Source organism: Leptonychotes weddellii, chromosome 14, assembly GCF_054177405.1.
Source record: "Leptonychotes weddellii isolate Sample4059 chromosome 14, ASM5417740v2, whole genome shotgun sequence".
In the NCBI taxonomy this organism is placed as follows: Eukaryota; Metazoa; Chordata; class Mammalia; order Carnivora; family Phocidae; genus Leptonychotes; species Leptonychotes weddellii.
The window spans coordinates 51,437,988-51,460,180 of NC_138382.1; the positions used below are offsets into that span (position 1 = coordinate 51,437,988).

At 48.3% G+C, this 22,193-nt stretch overlaps 1 protein-coding gene across 1 annotated transcript in view; it reads right to left on the reverse strand.

Moving 5' to 3' along the window:
- Positions 1-22,193, reverse strand: part of GABBR2 (gamma-aminobutyric acid type B receptor subunit 2) — a 341,390-nt gene that overhangs the window by 211,668 nt on the left and 107,529 nt on the right. The window lies entirely within an intron of this gene.

The window sequence follows — 22,193 nt, forward strand, 5'->3', positions numbered from 1 at the left end:
TTTTTTTTATTCTTATGTTAATCCCCATACATTACATCATTAGTTCTAGATGAAGTGTTCCATGATTCATTGTTTGTGCAAAACACCCAGTGCTCCATGCAGAACGTGCCCTCCTCAATACCCACCACCAGGCCAACCCATCCTCCCACCCCCCTCCCCTCTAGAACCCCCAGCCTGTTTTTCAGAGTCCATCGTCTCTCATGGTTCGTTCTGGAGTATCTTTTAATATTCTGAAGAAGGGCAAGTGGTTGAAATCTTATTGAGGAAGACCCTCTGTTGCCTCAACAATGGTAGAATTTAGCTGGGTCTAAAATTCTTGGGCTACACTTCTCCCCTTTGAAACTACAAAGTGATGCAGAGGAGAAATATGGGGCTAGTTTGACTCTTGTTCATTTGTAGGTATGTGGTGTCCTCTGCCTGGATCCCCGAAGAAGGTTTTTTTCTTTATTCTTAGATTTCAAAAAATTTGCCAAGATAGATCTTGGTGTGGCACTCTTGATTTTATCTGAGACCCTGGGAGTCCTTCAATCTATACATACAAGCTTTCAACTCAGAAAAAAAATACATACGTATATACAAGATAAATGTAGTATTATATGTAATAGTATATTGATTATATTATATTCGTATATATTCTTGTCTTTCCTCCAAGAAAGCCTCATTATTTAGATGTTGTCTCTTCATTCTTCTATTCCATATTGCTCTTATTTCTTTCCATGATTTTATCTCTTGGTCCTTGTCCTCTATATCCCACAAGAGCATCTCATTTTATTCCATATCTTTTATTATGGGGTATGTGCATATTTAGGTTCACTAATTTCTGGTCAAGTGGCTGGGTTATCCACAGTCCCGGCAGCAGGGCACAAGGGTTCTTGTTTCCTCATATCCTGGCCAATAATTGGTATTATCTGCTTTCCTACTTCTTGGTAACCCTCCTGGGATATGGTGGCACTTCATTATTATTTGACTTTGCAGCCCTTTGACTGTAATGTGGTTGACTAGCTGAACATAAGCAATTTAGCCTTTCAGGTTCTTTGTTCTATGAGTTTGTTGATCTGCTTTTCAACAGCCTCACTTTTAAGTTTTACTGTCTCTAACATACTTTTATTATGTTATTGAGATTTTCCATCTCCTAAAAGTTGTTTAGGATCACACTCCTTTTTTACCCTGTTGTCTTATCTCAGGCTAGTTCGTGGAGACCCTGTTTTTTCTGCATATGATTGAGGATGCTAAATGTTTTTCTGAAGTTTTCTTCTTTATTCTGCAATAGATCATTTTCAGAGGCGGACTCTTCCTCTGCTTCTTCTGGGTATGATGCACCTTTGATTATTTTTGCAATACTTTTTCAAAGGCTGAATGTTAGCTGTTTCTAGTGTACTCATTGTCAAAAGCAAGGCAGGTCTTTTCAGACACGGCTTATCAAATAACACAATACACGGATTGCCCGTGGCCCCGTTTTCTGTCTTTTTACATTATAATTGAATATTTTTCCCAGAAAAATGGGAAATAAGTATTTGAGCACAGTCTTTAGCACCCAGGAGACTCTCTTTTTGCTGTTCTACACTAATGAGTGACATCTTTGCCCTCAGTGCCTAATTTTCTGATGCTCTGAATCAACACAGTACATTTCCATCATGCACTGCTGCCAGGGATTTTCTTTCTTGCCCATAAAATTTTACTTGAGAGGTTTCTGCTTCCCAGGATGCAATGCACTCCCAGTGTCCTCCTGTCGTCTTCCTATTCAGCTTTTCCTAGGAATTTATAGGTCTGTTTGAATTTACAAAGAGAGATGAAAATGAGAAGAGAAGAGAAGAAAGCATCTTGGTTGCTTCAAAGGTCAGCAACTGTGAGTAGAGGTGTAGCTGTCCAATATCTGGTTGGTAAAGCCCTGGGTCTCTAACTCAGATTATGGGAGAGAGAGGGAAAAGTCTATTATTTTTCAGAACAATTACTGTTTTATGAGACTACTGTTCAGAGTGCCAGGAGGCAAAGTTTCGTAGGATTTTATCAATCTAGCTCCATCTATTTTAAATCACTGAAGCCGCCGAACATCTAGAATATCAGCTGGTCTCAGGGCCCCTCGGTTCTTTGGGGTAGGAATCACCATCCATTTTACAGCTGAAGAAACCATGGAAAAGAAAGGCGATACGGTTGTGCGAGGTCAGTACAGGAACGGCGGAACTGGCCTTTTAACTTCATATCTCATTCTCTTTCTTCAACCAGCTCTGAACGGCCAGTCCCAGCAGAGATGGGGCAATGATCCGGGACTTGCTCCTTCTTCTGAGACCCCGTAGCACAGGGGCGAGGCAGCTGATTCCAAGGCTTCCAGAATCTCTCACACATAGCAAGTTTCCATGGTGGGCATGGCTGGTCCTGCAAGATTCTGGGGGACTCACCTTAACCAGCAGAGTGAGATGGGGAGAGAGCTGTTAGCATCTCTCTCCAGGAGGGGAGCTCCAGTCTGGCACGAAATATTTTGTGGGTCTGCTTATGGAACCACAAGTCACTTCAATTTTTTTTTTTTTTTTAAGCATAGAGAGGTTAAGCTCCTTTTTTTTTTTAATTATTTTTTGAAGATTTTATTTATTTATTTGACAGAGAGAGACAGTGAGAGAGGGAACACAAGCAGGGAGAGTGGAAGAGGGAGAAGCAGGCTTCCGGCTGAGCAGGGAGCCCGACGCGGGGATCGATCCCAGGACTCTGGGATCATGACCTGAACCGAAGGCAGACGCTAAACGACTGAGCCACCCAGGCGCCCCAAGTCACTTTAATATTAAACTGAGGCCACTACAAGGCCACTTTAGGGAGTTGGGGAACACGGGCTTAATTAACCCTGTCTCTATGACTGTGAGAACAAGGACATCATTTCTTCTAGGTGTCCGTCACCTCTGAATATGATGGACGAAGGATTTCAAAGGTTCCTTGCAACCACACAATTCTGCTTTTCTCTCCAGCAATTGAGGAAAATGATGAAGTCTGTTAGCTTTGTGGGGGTATGTGTTTCCTTTGCTCTGATTTATTCAGATAATTGCCTTTGTATCTCACTTCTCTTTGCAGATGTAAGCCCAGATGAAAAATGTAAATACACCTCCCAACTTTGGGATCTTTATTAAATTCCAAGCCACTGATGAATTCTTGCCTAAATGGAATTCATTCTTTCCCTGGTTTCGGGCCTCTGAGTTTAACTTTTCTGCGGAGCAACGGCATTTTTTAGGTGGAGAGTACGACCAAGAGCGGCCCTCGTTGCTAAATCCTAGGTGCGAGACTCAGGCCAGAAGCAAGGGGGGCAGAATATGATGGAGCCTTGCTCTTTTCTCTGCTCGGTTTAATCTTGTTCCATGGGTTTGCTGACTGTTTCTGTAATTAAATGAGGGAAGTATTTGTCATCTTGGGTCCCTTTCAGCTGAGATGAATGGAATGCAACTTTCTCAGGAAGCTTCTGACAAAACCCTGCTTGTGGCCAGTGCCAGGATGTATACAAAGGCACTGGGCTGGGTGCATTGGGAACTCGGGCCCGCTCCAGGTCTGCACCAGGTCGCTGCAGCACCCGAGCCCTGGCGAAAAACTGTTTGGACACAGAGTGCCTCTCCATAGATGCCCGTGAGATTACTGTGATGTGGAGTGGCTGCAAAGCATTTCCCGAGTTAACGAGGGGAAAGGAACGCCTGGCGTTGGGGTGAGTTCCTGAAGCCCCATTCCCACAAAAGGCCTGCTGGAGCGTCACACAGAGACTTGCTCTAAGGTTGGACGCCTTTTTAGTCCGGGGTCCCGGGCCGGAACCACTTGGGAAATAATGGCTTCTCCTTCCTGTTAATGAGCGTTAGTTTCTAAGCACTGAGAAGTGCACAGCAGCTCGGCTTTCACCACCCACCTCCGTGCCATAGTCTTCTGGGGAGCTCGGAACCGTGTGTGAGGGAGGCAGAGGAGGCATCATTGTCTTTGTTCTTCCTGGACTAACTGAGGCTCAGGGAGGTATAGTGACCTGCCTGAGACCATGCAGCTGGTAAGGGGCAGAGCTGGGATTTGAGCTCAGATAATCTGACTCCTTATTGCATGATGAGCACCTGCCATGGGGCAAACGCTGCATTAAGGGCTCAGCATTCACTTTTTCATTTAATGAGCAAAACAACACTACGAGGTAGACACTATTATGATCTGCACTTTTCATATGAAGAGACTGAGGCTCAGAGAGGTTGAGTCACTTGCACTTGGTCACACAGCAAGCAACAGGCAGAGCAGGGAGACTGCATGAGCCTTTGCTCATTCCACAGACTGCTATACTTCCTCTCTGTAATTAACAGCTTCTAAAACACATTTACTTCTTTAGTCTAACTTTGATCTTCACAAAAACCCACCATGTTGGTAAAGTAGACATTATGACTCTCATTCTATAAATAAAAAAACTGAAACTCAGAGAGGTTAAGTGACTTGCTCAAAGCTGTGCTTTAGCAAGTAGCAAGGCTAGGGCTTGAACTTGGGACTTTCGTTTTTGGCATGCAGTTCTCTCTCCAATATTCAAAGCTGTTTCTTAGGGAGGCACCCAGTAGAAGATGAGAAAGCAACTAGGGCAATTTAAAAGAAAGGAGAGAAAAAAAAAATCTGCTTAAAAGAAACAACAATAATACTGAATCACTGGCTTATTATGCTTTTGATTCCCTAGGGTGGTCCAATTCAATTATATGAAACAAAACTCATATGTGTATATATATATTTTTTTATTTAAGAGAAAATTCTTCATATTTTTCTTTTTAAACTTTTATCATGATATATAAGCTACATCTAACCGTGTAAGTGTATGAAATACATATGTTCAGTTTAAGGAGTAATAACAAAACCAATATCCAACTGCCCATCACCCAGGTTAAGAAATAGCTTTTATTTATTTGCAAATATTAAATTGTACAGTAATTTACTTTTCTGCTCTTTTATATATAACCTTGTGTGATTTTTACGTCTTCCTTCCCTGCCCCAGCATTTCTCTCATTATTTTACATAAAGAAGTTTGGAAAACAAATATTACTTCCTCGAATCCTTTCTTTCCTTTTTATTTAAGTCAGAAATGGGAGTAAAACAGAGAAACACCCAAACCAAGACAGTGCTGAGAAAGCAGTATGGTCCATAAGGTAGGGATTCAGGGCCTCAGTGCAGAGGGGCTGGGTCTGAACGCCCACTCCACTGCTCACTATGCAACTCAGGAACCCTCCTCCACTGTTTGGGGTCTGTCCCCTTCTCTGTAATGCAGGGTGACATACCCCACCCCACTCCCGTCTCCGGATCCGAGGAGAATGATGGCTAATGTCAGATCACGACTTCTAGACTCAGACGTTATGGGGATTCGAGGGTGTTTCTTACCCTTATGAAAGGCCTCTTATCTCACAGAGCTTTTCCCCTCAGTAATACCTCAACCCCAAGGAGGGCGGAGTGGAGAGGAGTTACACCCATTTCACAGATGAGATGCTTCGGTGAATGAATGGGTTTGCTCGCTGCGGCGTGGCTGCCACCAGGCAGAGACATAATTCTAAATCAATCGCCTTCTAAATCCTAATCGAGTGAATTTAAAATGGCTTGTTAATTTAAAAAAAAAATAATGATTATATTGCTTGTCTAATTGTGTACAATTAGGATGTATGTCTTTAATTTTCTCTTAAATTTCCCGTAAAATGTTCCATTTTCCCCTCACAGCCGTACAGGTGACAAATGTAGGAAATTAGCAAATTACATTAGAATCCTCTTTGGCTTCCTCAGCTCCTTTGCACTTTGCTTTCAGCTGATGTCTTTATGGGTAAGAAGTGCTCTTGTGTGATCGCAGCTGTGAAGCCAACAGCCTTTTAATTACCACCCTGCAAAAATCATGTCTCCTCATGTCAGTTTAGCACCTCTAATTAGTGGATAGGTTGCAATCACATCTATAGTGGGAGAAAGGTGTGCTGGGGCCCACCTCGATGCTTGCAGTGAAAGAGGATGTAACCTTTCTATCTGTTGGATCCTCCCATTTCTTCACAGCCAGCTCCTACTCATCCGTCCAGACCTGCTCATGGCCACCTCCTCCAGGGAGCCTTCCCTGCTGTCCCTCAGTTCTCTTAGCAGCTTTCACAGAAGAAGCATTCAAATATTTGTTGATAAATGAATGTATGAATGAATGCAAAGGGAGCAAACTTAGTGTGTGGGGTCCCAGAGAGAAAACTGGGATCCATATATGACTGTCTCAGGGAGCCTGATGTGGATCAATATACGGAAAAAATATTTAATAGTGAGATATTCAAGAAGGAATCGAAATCTTGCAAAGTACCGAGTTCTCCATCTGGAGATGGAGGTATTCAAGGAGATGCTCAAGAATCATCTATCTAACAGGGTTATGGAGGGGATTCCCAAACCAGCAGGGGGTTTGCACGAGTTGGTGTCTGCTGATGGCAAACCCAGTGATTTTAGTTCAGCCCCAGATTAATATTTTATATCTTAATAGGTATGCTTTCTCTTTTTTTACTTTTACACCGTCTTCTTAAAAATGATACTGATTTTTCATTCATGGTATTTAAATAAAAGGATGAGTGCATTTAAAGGAAAATCCTAAATCAGTTAACGATACACGTGGTAGACCCAAGGGTCTTTGAGGTCTGGGAAACACGGGATTGCAGGTTCCTTAAGGAGTCCTACAAGAATATACAGTCCTCAGAAATAAAAATCTCCTACTCAAATCTCCATCACTTTCCATTAAATTAAGTCATAATATTAATTTAAACAATACAGAATGAGCTAGGCTCTTATCTGGGCACTGGAGAGGGAGCACCATCAGAAGCGCCGCAAAGGGGGTAGACAGACCTCTCCAATGAAAGAAATGAATTACATTCAAAAAAGATACATAACTGTACAAGTAGAAATGGCCTAAGAGGGTTGCCATAGTTAGCAATACTGGGGACATACTTGTGCTAAAAGATTATTCTTTATTTGCCTGAAATTTAACTTGAACTGGGCACCTGGATCCTATCTGGTAATCCTAAGTCACCATCCACGCCAGAGACGGTAAATAGGCTCGAGCCTATGTGACGTCACGAGCAGGTTGATTGTGGCGGCGAGAGACGTGGCCTAAGTCAGTGAAGAGCGTGAGGGGATCAGTTAGTCATGCCTGCCATTAGCACAGGACTGGGAGGTGAGGGCACCAACGTCATTCATTTATCTGCCATCCTGAACTGGTCCAACTCCTGGTTTTACACACGGGGGACCAGAGCAGACAAGGGACTTGCCCAGGCTCACAGCCCGAGTCCACAGCTGGGCTGGGCTAACCTCATTTGTTGCTCCATGCTGCCTGCTCAGAATCAAATCAGAATGCCACCAACACCAGGATTATGTAATCTCAGACTCTCCTCAGCAAACATGACCACCCACATCACCGGCCAGAACGCACACAGCTCAAGCCTCCACCTGATCTGATTTATCATCATGACTACATTTGAATGCCCTAGAATAACACAAAAGATGTGAACAAAATCCATTTACACTAAGACAGTTCTGTGAAAGGCGATGTCGTTACGACAGAAAGCACTCAGGGGTCTGAACCCCTGCGCTCTCTATGTATTATCTCAGGGGCTCATGGTAATGCAATTTCACATTTGACTCTTGGTAGAACCTACAAACAAGTACGCTTTATTCTAAAGCAGATATTTCATGTACTGCTTACTGCATTGGATGGAACTGAGCTGAATGCGGGGTTTCTTCTCCACCTTTCTCCCAGCCCCCTCCTCTTTCGGGGCCTGGGGTTCCTTGCTTAACTGTTAAAATAAAGGAGATAGCACTGGGTGGCTTTTTATTTCAGCTCTACCCTTTCATGACTTTGCAATTCTGTGTTTGATTTACAGACCAAGGAGGAATTCATTCTTTCGGTGAGGGAATGAACACTGCTGCACTTAGAGACTTTGTGAGAGGGGCCTGAAGCCAGCCTCTTTCAAGACACTCAGTCTAATTGTTTTATGTCTCCATTTGGATATCAGCCTTTTTCTTTCTGCTCTTCTTAATCAAGTTCTTTCATTAGTTTTCTCACTCATTCAGGAAATACTTATTTTGTAGAAAAATTACAGATGCATTCCCTTGACCCACAAATCCCCCTTCCAGGAATTCATCCCCAATTCACACAGGCACGCATATGACAACGTGGCCCAGGTTATTCCAACAGACCGGAAACAACACAAATGTCCATTGATAGAGGACTGGCTGTCCAAACTATAGTCCATCCACATCGAGAAGTGCTATGTAGCTGTAAAAAAAAATAAGGAATGTCTTTATAGACTGACAAAACAGACAGCTCTGGGAAAATTAAGGGAAAAAAAGCAAGGTGCAGGACAGCGTATGCGGTATGCTCCCTTTTGCGTAAGAAAGAGGAAGAGGACTAAAAACACACATTTATGTATATCTGGAATGAGAAACACTGGAGGGATAAATGAAAAATGGCTATCTACAGGAAGGGCATGGAACAGAACAGAGGGAAGCTGTATGGGGTCCAGAAATTCTCTACTTATTGCATACTTTTTACTGTGGAATCATCTAAAAGTTGTAGAGGTTTTAAAAATAAAATTAATAAAATTAACTAAAAGAAAGAAACCAATCCCTAAGAACTGAAAACAAGTATATCAATCACACAGAGAAAAATCTGTGAAGAGACTTCTGGATACATCTTCGCTGTCCAACTAGGAGACATCTAGTGTCCTTCTACCCCCCCCACCCCACCCACACATACACACTCACAGCTTTTGACTGTGAAACTATTCAAACCTACAAAAAGGTTGAAAGAACAGTACAGTGAACACCATGTACCCCTCACCATGTATTTTCCCCATCTGCTTTCCTCTCTCTATAAATACACATATACATACACACATATACACACATACACAGAGATGCACACACACATACGTTTTTGTTTCTGACGCATTTGAAATTATAAACTTTGACACTTCACTCCCATCAGTCCAGAATGCACCCCCTAAGAACATTCCCCTATGGTATTATTACAGTGTCATTATCATGTTTACGAGAATGAAGAGCAATTCAGTACCATCCAATGGTTAGTCCACCCTGACTTCTTCAATTTCCCCAAAATGCCCTTTCAGTTGTTAAAAACCAGGATCTAATCAGCATTCGTGCCTCCCATTTGGCTGCTATATTTTTATAACCTCTTTTCATCTAAGAACAGTCCCTGGCCTTTATGTTGTTGTACTTGTTGTTTTCCACAACATTAACCTTCCTGAAGAATCTAGGCCAGGTGGCTTGTAAAATGTCCTAGATGGGTGTGATTATCTCCTTGTAGTCATCTTCAAATTTAAATGTTTTTGTTTAAAACATTAAGAAGTATATTTTCTAGTTCAGTCCACTGGAAAAAAGAAAAACCTAGAAGCAGTGAACCTCAGGAGCAACGAGCAGAGCTAGCCCCCAGATCTTGGTTCCTAAAAATGATGCCCCAGCAGAAAGAATCAGGAATGCTTGGAGAAATGGCTGGTTCCAAAGCTAAGGCAGATAAAATATTAAGTGACCAGACAAATGGAGGAAAAGGCAAAAGAGGGGAGAAGGGGGCAGGAGGGAAAGAAAGCATCAAAGAAGGGAATGCTCTTCTGTAGAGAAGAATGCCAGCTTCAGTGCCGGGGTAGGGAGTCGGGTCAGAAAATGGCCATCTTGCAGCCCTGATGTAACATGGCTCAGCCAGGACCATCAACTGATGCTCAAACCATCTGGTAAAAGATTATGGGGAACCAGGACATCAGCCTCAAAGTTTCACCCCACAGATTACTTAAGGGGAGGAGGTATCTTTACAATAAATCTAGCAGATGCCACCTTAGTCAAGGGATCAAATTTAGCATCATTGAGAATGGTTCAAAGGTGGGTCTCCTGACTCAAAGCAGCGGGAAGAACATGGTATATAAAAAAGGTAGCATTCTGGCCAAAACTGTTTAACTGGAATCTAGCTGTGAAGAAATGATCATACAAATCCAGATTTGGGATTTGGGAACATTCTCTAAAACAACTGGCTTGGGCCTTTTAGAAAGGTCAATGTCCCAAAAGCCAAAAAAAAAAAAAGAAGAAAAAAGTAGGAGATTAAAAGTAGTAGATTCAAGGAGACTAAGCACGTGACGGGACTTAGACTGCATGCTACCTGATTGGTCTCTCCCACCCCCAAATAAATGGCAATAAGAACATGCTGGGGACAAGGGGAAATCTGAATATGGGCCACATAATAGGTAAGATTATCGTATCACAGTTCATTTTTTAGGTGTGATCATTATATTATGGTGATATAAGAGGATATAATTGTTCTTAGGAGATTCATGCTGACTTATTTAGTGGTGAAGTGTCGTTACGTCTGCAAACTATTGTCAAGGGCTTCAACAACAAAATGAGTGGCGGGGGAGGCAGAGGAAAGAGAGGGAGAGGAAGACCAACATGGCAAAACATAGACAACTGGTGTCCCTACGCAAAGGGTATGGGATATTCACTGCACTTTCTTTTAATTTTTGCAGGCTTGAACATTTTCCAAAAAATTGGAAGAAAATTTAGAGGAAATTTAGAAATATTAAGTAGAGCAGCACAACACTGTGTTAAAAAATAATGTCTGTGGCTGACTGGAATACAGTCCATTTAATGTATTTTTTAAAGATCCGTGAATTCATAATGCTACTTGCATAAAAAGGAGAGACAGAAAGAACCCCCAAACCAAACAAAAACAAAGATTCCTGGAGGTTCTCCTAGATTCCAGGCCATATGTTGGGCTCTGGGGTTCCAACTGCCAACAAGGGAGATGCGGTCCCACCCCCCACCCCCCAAGCTGCCCCTGACGGAGGGGACTGATAATTACCAAGTAAGCTCTACACTGAACAGAAAATTGAACCTTCGATGACAAGGCAGGGAGATAGGTGTTACAGATGTGTCCACTGGAGGCCGTGATCTGGCTGGAAAGGCTTCCCAAAGAAGTGGTGATCGACCTGGGAATTCAGGAAAGATTCCTTTTTGCTAGTGGGGGCTGCTGGGCTGGACCAGGGCTGGTCCATGTCCCCATGACTCTAGCAACAGGCCTGGAGTTTCAGAAGACACTCAGAATGAACAAGGGTGCCATTCCCAGTACATGCAAAGCCCACATTCCATCTCAGAAGCAACCAGGACAGTGTTATATGGCAGCTCGTGTGGGAACCTGGGGGAAATCCGAGAACACTATGCTTGTGTTGGCATCTGGGCATAACGTCTCAATAATCATCTAACCCAGGATTGTTTGTCTCAGGTTGAGCGCTTCCCACTTTATAAAGCTCAGTCTCTGCATCAGGTAAATAATAAATTATTTAATTTTCTTGGTAAACAGAGCCAAAGCGAAAGTCTTTTGTATAATTCAACACTAAAGTAGGCCAGGTTCTATTAAAAAAAAAGCAACCCATTCATTATAAAAACCAACCAGAGTAGAACTCTAAGTACTATATGCTTGAAATACTTAGCATAGTTACTGACCTTCACCAACAACCAGTCATCTAGTTTTTGAGTTCAAAGGAACCATTTATTTTTTATACACAAGTTACTGGACGAGGAATAGGTTTAAAAGTGGTGTGTGTGTGTGTGTGTGTGTGAGAGAGAGAGAGAGAGAGAGAGAGAAGAGAGAGAGAGAGAGAGAGAGAGAGAGATGAAGGATTTACAGGGAGAACACAGGTCTGCACTGAGTTCCAGCCAGCCTGGGTGGTCATTTGCTGCCAGGCAGGAGCCTCCTCACTGAGGTAGACTAGAGGGGGATCCCAGGGACACAGAGGGAGCCTATGTGGCCTCCAGAGATCCCACTCCCACAGCCTCAGATCTGTTCACAGCAGGAAGCAGGGCAAGTCTCTTTGATCTTTGCATCTTATTTTCCTCATTCTATTTTTTTAAAAAGATTTTATTTATTTACTTGAGAGAGAGAAAGAGAAAACACAAGCAGGGGTAGGGGCAGAGGGAGAGGGAGAAGCAGACTCTCTGCTGAGCATGGAGCCCGACACAGGGCTCAATCCCAGAACCCCGGGATCCCAGACCCAACCCAGGAGCCCCTAGAGGAGGGAATTACATGCAAGGCATGAGAGGGAAGACAAGAGGTTTAAGGCAGGTGCTGATGACTTTGAGCTCCAAGGTTTCGGGAATAATGACACGGCATCATCAGCTGGCCCAACCCTTCACCTTTATAGTAGGAGGCCCAGAGAGGGCAAGGGATGCGCAGAAGCCACACAGCTAGTCCCAGAGAGCTGATCCCAGATCCCAGGACCACCCCCCCGCCATCTTCCTGGAAGGTAGACCAGAAGGCCACCTTGGTCCTTGAAGAGGAGGGAGGTGGAGTGCACTGCATGGTACCAGGAACCCTGAGTGTCTCATCTCATCCCATAACCAGCCCAGGGTTTGCCATTCCATTGCCATGTCACAGATGAGGAACCGAGACTGGTAGAGGCTAAGTGACTTGCCCTGGGTCGCCAACTAGTAGGTGCCAGAGCCTGGATGTGAGCCCCAGCCCATGTGACTCCAAGCCCAAGAGATGGTCCTTATTACAAGTTGACCAAGCACATTAGCCCCTCTGGGCCTCTGGGCACAATCTTACAGAATGGGATGAACAAAGGGCAGTCGGTGCCATGCCATGACACAAACCCTGTGCTTTTGTCCCAGAGCTCCTGCCAGCAGCCACCAAGCCCCTCAGGGCCCACCTCATGCAAGCATCAGCACAGTCCTAGGAGGAAAACGGAACTGTTATGGATGAGAGTGCTCAGGCTCCAGCGACAGGAAGTGGTTTGTGCAAGGCCGCTCAGCTGGGAGATGGCAGGGTCAGGATGGGAAGCCAGGTCCCCTCACCCTGACCCCGTGCCCTTTCCACTGCTCCTTACTGGGAGCCACAGGTCCCCTCTGTGTGCTCCTGGCCACTATGTGGTCAAGGGCCTTGCTGGCTGAAAGGACTCTCAGGCTGGTGTGTCAGATCGAGGCTCAAGCAGGACACGCTCTGTCCACACCGCAGTTTGACAAGAGTCTTTCAGGTCCGTGATGCTGACTGCAGGCATGTCCAAAGGTGGCGAAATACTGATTGCACCTGCTTTTGTCCCTGACATTCTGCAAGTAGATTCGGGGGCTCACTTGTAGGTATTTCCCTTATGTCCCCTCCAGGGTCTCAATACCTACCCTCAAACCCTTCTGCCTCAGCTGACACGCCTGCCTTCAGAGACCCCAGGCACCTTAAATCAGCAAGAATCATCTAGGATCTTGTCAAAATTCAGATTCAAGGTCAGTAGGTCTGGGGTGGGACCTAGGGGTCTGCCCTTCCGACACGCTCCCAGGTGTTGCTGCTGGTCCTTGGACCGTATGGCTTTAGAGCATCTCTAGGCCAGTATTTCCCCAAGTCCCCTGATGATCAGAACTATCCAAGGTGCTTGTTAAAAATCAGCCTCTCAGGCGTCCTCCCTAGGATGTGATCAGTGGACCTGGGAATCTTATTCTTAATTAAGCAAGCCCGTGCCCTGTCCCCACTCCTCCCCCTCCCCCCATGAGTCCTACGGCCAGGTACACGTGGGCAACAGTGCGGAGTCCAACCCCCTCATCTGGTGCCCTAATCCCCTCTCAGCATGCCCACCAGGCACGGCCCAGGGTCCACCCGAGGGTGGCCCGCCCCCCTCCAGCAGGGCCTCCCGCCCGCTGTGCGTCAGAGTCACCGGAAGCCGACGTGCCCGAGGCCCAGGCTCCCAGAAGTAGGACAGAGCCTGGCCAGGCTGACCAACTTGGCCCCGTGTGCCTGAGACTCTCCTGCTCCGCGTTTCCTGTCCACATTATCTCCATCCTCTCACCCTCTGAGATTGCTGTCACAACGTTTGACACGTCTGTCCTCCTGCAGGGAGTTACTTGCCCGGTTCCCTCTCTGGGTCTTCCCAGTCTCAACGTGTAATTCCCGACTCAACTCCATGTAATCTGTGGTTGTGCTGCTTACTAGCAGCATCAGCTGAACCATAAGTAGTGTGAGTGATCTATTTATTTAGAATGAATTATTTACACCCCGCATATTTCCAGAAAGGGGCTGAGGCAGAGAAAGACGCATCAGCAATGTGGCCATTGGGCTCACACGCCGGGAACCGATATTGCTTTAGATACCATGGTCTTGAATTAAAAATGGGGGTCAGAACCTTGAATTGAATCTTTTGCCAGCCGGACAGGAAGGATATGGGTTGGGTTGTTGGCAGGAATAGATTGGGAACCGCCATGCGCTCGCTCGATAGCACCATGCCCTTCTTTGCCTCTGCTTCTGTGAAAACTCAGCCCAAAAGAGCAGCTGTGCCTCTTCTAGCTGCCCTGGGCTTGTTTTGCCTCTCCGGCAAGTTCTCTGTTTTAATTTCACTCTTCTGAATCGCCTTCATGGTCTGTGATAGTCCATTTCATCCACATGACTTTGAATCTGGAGGCAAATGGAGACATAAATCTTCAAGGAATTCCCTGGCTGGGGCCTGGCGGCGCCTCAGACGGCAAAAGCACTGGTAACGGTTAATATTAACCTTAGTCTGTCGAGGGCTTTACAGTCTGCAGAGTGCTTCTACCCTGCTCCATGACCCTGTCCTGTCGGATGCTCTCAACAGTCCCTGGAGAAGGGCAGACTTCGCCCATTTCGCAAGCGATGCTCAGTGATGCTCCAGGAGGCTGCTGATTTGCCCAAGCCAGTTCTGGGCAAGGAGAGACATAGGACGGACGACCACCCAGAGCATCTGGGTTCAAGACCTCTGTTCTAGCTGCTCCACCAAACTGCCTCTCCACCGTGTCCACCTGCCCTGGGGTGGCAGTGCTGGGCAGTGGGAGGAACAGCAGTCTGCGAGAGCCTGGGTGAGTATACAGCAGACATCGTACCGCTTGAGTGAGGGAATGAATAAATACCTGTGAGCACGGGTCAGCGAGGGAATACATGAACGAGAACAGACCCCCTCATTCCCTGCAGAGGATCAGCGGGTCCTACCCGGATCCCTGGAGAGGGTTCCTATCTCCTCCGATCCATTTGTATCCACACCAAAAACTACCAACCTTTCCTGACCACACACATGACATTCAGCCCGCTCTCAGGACTGGACTTCCCCGCACCAGGCACCCAGTGACACCATCAGGGAGGCCCACCCATAGTCTCTGCTTGGCCCACGGTGCATGTCCTTAATACCCCTTCTCCCTCTCTCGCACCACCTTCTTTTCTTTCTTATGAATCCAGAAGGTGGAAGCATCTCATAGATTATTAATACACTAAAAGGCCCCTCTGGAGACCAGCGCCAAGAAATGGCTCCAGCCGGGCCTGGATTCTTGGCCTCTGCTGTCTTTCTTAGAGAGCAGCCGCAGGAGGGGTTTCCCGCCATGCTCAGTCACACCGCACCTCCTGAATGGTCTCCATCAGGTCCACGGCCTGGCCACCCAGCCACCCCTGGGTGTGGCCGCCCCGTGTGTGGGCTGGGCGGAAGCAGGATTCCGGCTGGGTGGGTTTTGACTCCCGGGGGCTGAGAAGTGGGGGCCGTGTACAGCCTGAGTGTCTTGCTAAAGAGCCCCCATCCTGCCCAGGATGCTTTGGTTTCAGGGTCTTTGGGGCCAGAGTAAACCACCTTGGTTGTTGATGCAAAATGGGGTGATTTAAAACTCTGAGCCGTAATTGGAGATCTGCTTCTGGTGGAGAAGTCCCTGTCACTGCAACGGTCACTACTGTTCTGTAGTCTATAGAAATGCTTTCATTTAAAAGGGAAAGCCTTCCGTGATTCTCACAAGGCATGAAACACGAGAGGCTGGTCCCATTGTACATAAGAGAAAAGCAAGGCTGAGAGAGAGAAAAATCAAACCATATTTTGGTGGAGATTGCAGAGCACTGGAGGGTGAGCTATGGGACCCAGTTCTGCTGTTACTGTGAGAACTGTAGAGCAAGGTCCTCTCCATGTTGGGCCTCTGTTTCCCAGTCTGTATAATGGGGACACTGGATCCGATGCTTGCCAAGACCCTACCAGCTGTGGCCTTCTATGAATCTATCTCAAATTCCACAACCCACAGCTAAGTAAACAACAACAACAACAACAAACAAAAACAACCCTTTGATTTCTCAGGCAACCTACAGCTTTAATACGATAATCACTTGAGACAATCAAATCAGATGACAAAATTCTTGTTCCTAGGATGCAAATGGCATTGACCCACAGTTTAGAACTACGCCAGAATTCAGTAAATAGCAAAGGGCTTGATTGGGGGGGTTTCACTGATTTGGTTTTTTAAATGTCAAAACCAAGCATGACTTAGATTTTGCAGAAATCAAGTCCTAAATGTTCTGGGCCATAGTTGCCAACACTTCAACAAACACAGAGTCAACATTCCCCTGTCTGCATGACCTGCTTCCCTCCGCTCCCTGGCAGGAGCGTCCCCATGGATTCAGCCCCATCACACAAGCTGAACCGTCCCTCCCCCGGTCCTGGAGGGAGCACCGCGGCGCGGGATGGGCTGCCGAGGGAGGCTGGGAAGGTGCCGGCACAAACGCATCTACAATTTAATATCTGCTGCGCTACCTTTTAAGGGACGGGCTCTGCGGGATACGGTTCTTGACGAAATAGTGTTTGCGTTTTCCTGCGAGCAGCCCTTTATCCCTTCAGGAATCTGCCTTTATTTTCATCAGCGAGACTATTTCTGTCTGCCAGCTGAGGCAGCTATCACCTAGCTCCCACGAAGGAAGGAATTTTGTCCTGGTCTCTGAGGAGGTCAACCCCCTCTCGATGCATCTCTTGTACCTTCCCCGGGCTCTGCCGGCATCTCTGGCTTCAGCTGCCCTGCCTTCATTCCCGCCCGCCACCCCCCGACTCGGCTCCAAATTCTCCTGCCTCTTCCCCAGGCCCCAGGTTCGCAGAAGGACAGCCTAGGTTGGGGGCAGGCCAGCAGAACTGCCTGGGAAAAGCGCAAGGTAGGGTCAAAAGCAAACCCCCTTCAGAACGCTGAGGACAGGATCCTGAGGGGGTCTTCATAAAAGTTAAAGGACAACATGGGGTCCAGAGACAGGAGATGTGGGCTGGGGCCGAGCTGGAGGCCGTTTAGTGTCTCCCTCCGCTTTCATTTACCAAGGGGCTGCAGGTGGAGAACCACTCTGGGTCCCTTCGTGTCTGGCAGGCTCTGATGATCTGCCCTCCTCTTTCAGGAGGAGACTGAGGCCTAGAAGGCAGGCGTCCAGGCCTCTGTCAGCAAGTACTCCCCCAGGACCCCTCAGCACGGGAGCCAGGCCGGCGTCAAGCCGGGCGCACGAGGCTGAATGAGAGCAGACCCCGGCCTCAGGCAGCTCCAAGCCAAGACGGACCCAGGCACAGGGCAGCACATGCCGTGGCGGGGGGGGCGGACTGGGGGGGGAGGATGGCACAGCACAAGGAATGGGGGACTTCACAGGAAAAGGGGCAGCAAACTGCACCAGAAGGAACGAGCACAGTCCTGCTGGGGGGAGAGAACTCTGTCTGGGGCCAGGGACATGAGGAAGCAGGGCAGGGTGAGAGCAACCTCTGACCACACTTGGGACTGTGGGCTTCATCCTGGCAGCCCTGGGATATTTGCCCCGCTTCTTCCCAACAGGGGCAGCATACCCCGAAGTTCTGGAGACCAGGAGCACTCCTTAGAGTCCCTGGGGTCCCAGGCCGTAGAGTCGCAGGGTGTGGGAGGTGAACGTGCCCGGTCTTGCAAGACTCCAAGAATTAATTGCATCTAAGTCGCCTGAGCTTAGGCACTGCAATGGCAGCTGGGGCAACAAGTGGATCTACAGCCCTTGAGGCATTTGCTGAATCCCTTAGCCTGGACCCGCTGAGTGGAGCCCAGGAATTTGCATTAACACAAGCCCATCCCCAGCCCCCAGAAGTGACTCTTACAATATAGTTTGAGAGCCTGGAACCTGGTCTATGCTCACTCTCTGTATTAGATCTCCCCAGCAGCAGGCCTGGATGAGACTGGAATGTTCGGGCAACTTCAGGCAACAGGGAACCCCCTCATTCACAGCCAGGCAGCCTGCCCCATTCTGGATACCTTCAGCGATAAGGGCTTGCTTGCAGGGAGTGGAAGCTCTGCTCCCCACTAACTTCAGCCATTGCTCCCCCATCTCCCCACCTATACCACTGAGAACCAGCAACATCTCTCACAGAACCATGCAGCTCTGGAGGCGAAGACTCCTGCGTGTCCTCCAGTCTGAACATGCTGTCTCCCAGGGCCAGACCCTGGCCCTTCCCAGATGCCTCCCAGCCTGTGTCCTGATAGGTCCCTGCCAGGGAGGCCCAGCTCTGAGCTCCCCCAGGGCGGCATCTGACCAGGTCAGGGAGGGACAGAGCCTGGACTCTAAGAAGGTCCTCGCATCTAGCTGGCTGAGCTGACGCTCCCCAGTGGCCGAGTGACTCACATCATGACTTAAACAATATTAGCCTCTCGACGCAGCAACCAGGAATCAAGAAGCCCGGCAAAAGGCAAAAGTTAAATTTAACCGATTTTGGCACCAGGCTGAATTTTCACCCCTCCGTCGCGCGAATCCCTATTTTTGTAGCACCAGGGAACAGAAACAACTGATTACACATTCCAGGCTGTCCAGCAAGCATTGTTCCCCCAAAGGGCAGTCAGAGCTCCTTTTCAATTACACAAATTACATGCATTTTCCCATTTGCGAAACTCTGTTTGGGAGCCCAGTTTTGAATAAGTTAAGGGATTACTGAATCCCTTGAGTGAATGTAGGCCCACTCCTCCAGCCCCTGCACCATCTCTAAAGCCAGCTCAGCCTCTCAGAGGTGGGGAGGGGGCCGGGAGGTCCCCAGAGTCTACCTTCCCAGAACGTGGAGGGAGGCAGAAGCTCCAAGGTTACTTCCTATCAAGATCCTGATCTTTGTTGCTCCACTTTCCTCGGCTGGCTCCACAAGCTGGGAGAAGTCTACTCTCCTGGGCTCATCCTGTGATTCTGCCTCCAAGGTCCCCAGAGCTCTCCAAACTGCCAGGCACCATCCAGTTCCCTGCCCCTTGGCGGCCCCATCAGTGTGCAGTTGGAGCCCTTGACCTTATGCAGTCCCCCAGCAGATCTCTAGGGTAGTGGTGGGCCGTGCTTGTCTGCAGCAATGCAGAGTGATCCTGTTGCAGTGGGGGCCGAGAATCTGCGTTCCCTCCCATGCCCTCCACCTTACCACGGTCACGTCCACGCTGGGAAGAAATTGTTGCCGCGGAGGGTTTTCAGGCTCCACAGCCTGCGCCCTGCACTTAGGTCAGTTCGGCGCTCAGTGAGGACCTGCTGGGTGCCAGGCCCTGTGCTAGGCCCTGGGAGCTGGGGGACAAAGAAAATGGGGGCCCCTTGCCCCCCAAGAAGCTTATATTCTAGCAGGGAACACCTGGAAGTAGAATAAACCATCTCCCACAAAATGTAATTCCTTTAATGACAAAATATCAGATGCAACAGACATGACGTAGAACCACGCTTCCCAATCTTCTTTTCGCCATTACTCTCCTGAGAAGCCCTTATAGACATGTTTTCCTATCCCTGCACCGCTCATGAAATTTTAATGCCACAGATACTATAGATCTACTTATGTACCGTATGTATCTCTGTGCTTTGTACATAAAAGGAGTAGGATGTTTCGCTCCCTCCCCACAAGAACCAATTTACACTGGCTTGTGGGAGATGGCCTTCACAGAGCAGGCTCTGTTGAGGAAGGAGCAATTAATTCACTCTGGGGCTATGGGAGGCACAGAAGGAAAGGGATCAGGGAAGGCATCACAGAGGAAGAGGTACTTATCCAGGGTTTTGAAGGATGAGCAGGAGTTCCTCAAAACAGACAAGGGACTCAGCATGGAGCTTCCTTTGCTGGGCAGCCTGCGATCCTGCCTCCTTCCCAGAATCCCTCCTTCCTGTGGTAGTCAGCCTTCAAGATGGGCCCCAGTGATTTTCACCTCCCACTACGGCTTGTATAGTCCTCTTCCACACTAAATAAGCGCTAATTTGTATGACCAAGAGAATAAGGCATAAATGACAGTGTGCAACTTCTGAAGCAAGGTCCTAAAAGACTTTTCCACCTCTGCCTTGGTCTCTAGATGAGTCGCTTTGGGGGAAGCCAGCTATCATGCCATGAGGACACTCTAGCAGCCTTATGAGAGACCTACAGGAGAGACACCGATGTGTCCCCCCATGTGAGGGAGCTGCTTGGGGGGCTGATCCTCCAGCCCCAGTCAAGCCCTCAGATGATGCTAGAGTCCAGTCTCCAAATCTTCCAGCTAGACCCCAAACATTATGGTGCAGACATAAGCCATTCTCTGCGTCTGAATTTCTGACCCAAGGAAATAATGCAATAATGATTATTGTTGTTTCAAGCCACTAAATTTGGGCATGATTCATTATGCAGTGATAACTAACACGGTCCCGACTTCATAACCCAGTCTCCTGTCTTGTCAACTTCTCGAAGCTGGAGGCCTTCCATGCTCATGCTGAGGCCAGGCCGCTCTGGCCGGCAAGCCAGAGTCCTCAGCGTTGTGCTCCCTCCTGGAGCTCCTCAGAGAATTCTGAGGAGCAAACCATTCCAAGTGAGGCTATGAAAAGGTCCGGAAGCTCCCTGGATTCCTCTCTGTGTGGGGACGGTCCAGGGAGCTTGGCCTGCCATGTCTGAGCAAAATGTCCATCTGCATGCAGGTCTTTCTACCCTCCATCCCTTCCTTCCTCCCTCCACCCCTCTGATCATTCAACAGACGCAGAATAATGTCTGTGGAGTGTAAAGCACTAGGAAAAACAAGAGGAACTCAGGGCCAGGTTCTGTCCTTACGGAGCGTACAACCCAGCTAAACATGCCCCCACAGGGGCAAAGCCCTAAGAGAGGGACAGGCAGAGGGCACGACGGGTGGGCTATGTACGTGTTCTGCTAGAAGTAAATGCAGGGAAGTGAGAAAAAGAATTTTTAGAGGGGCTACCTTAGAGAGTACAGTAAGGAAAGGCTTCTTGGAAGAGGTAGCATTTAAGCTGGGTCTCCAAGGATGGGTGACACACTAGGCATGGGGAGAATGAGGCATCTCGGGGGTGGGGGGACAATGTGGCAAGAAAGACCCAGAAGGCTGAGGAGTCGAGGTATTCAACTCAGGAAGCAGTAGGAGGCAGGGCAGGGGTGACAATGCAACGAGGAACACTTAGTGCTTAGGATGGGCCAGACCTGGCTCTAATCACAATTTCATCCCTGAATCCATACAGCCGTCCTATGAGATCAGTCCTCTCCCTCCCCTGATTCTACAGAGGAATCCCTATACAGGGGAATGCCTGGCCCTGCTGCCTAGGGAGTGGAGCGAGCTCTTCAGTTTTCAGGAAAGGAAGCTCAAACACAGAGAGAGTGACCCGACCAAGGTCTCACGGCTGTTTGCAGGAGCCACAGGGCTCGAAGCCAGGTGAGCGGCGCTGGGTCGCAGGCACGTGGTTAGCTCTGCACCATAGCATGCTGAGCTGCTCTTCGGGCCTCATCTCCTGCTGTATCCACCCACATTCAGCGTGGCCTGCTCAGGCCACAGTGAATGACTCACTGCTCCCCAGGCCCACGCACTCCCCCACCTCCCGCTCCTGAGCACCCCGTTTCCTCTGCCAGCAATGCTCTCCTGCACGGCTCCAGCTGTCCAACATCCTCTGCTCCTTTCCAGCCAGCCCCACGTTGCTCCTCTGGGAAGCCTTCCTTGCCCCTGGGCTGAGTGCATGGCCCTCCCTGGGACCTCACCCCCTTCCTCCTCATACCTCAGTCACGGGTAGCTCCAGCCTCCCTCTGAGCTGTGAGGTCGGGGCTCTACCCCCAGCACCTCATGCGAGCTCCTCAGTCAACAGGATTGCAGGGAAACCAGATCCTGCTGTGGTCAGGCTCCGCTGGCCTCCTCATTCTCACCCCGGCTCCCCACTGACCATGCTCCCGCCCCACTGCCCCGTTCTCCGCTCCCTGAATGAGCCAAGTTCTTTCCCAGCACAGGCCATCTGCATCGACTATTCCATCGACCCAGCCAGCTCCTTCTCACGCTCTGGGTCTCAGCTCAAATGTCACCGCCAAGAGGCCCTTCCTGACTGCCTTGGGGCGGTCACCACTAGTCCCATCACCCTGCTTATTTCCGTCCTGGCTGTTTCCTACCACAGTCTCAGCTCAAGACTCCCTGAGTTTAAATCCCTGCTCAGTTACCTAAGTGCTGAGCGTCCTTGAGCAAGTCACTAGGCCTCTGCGTGCCCG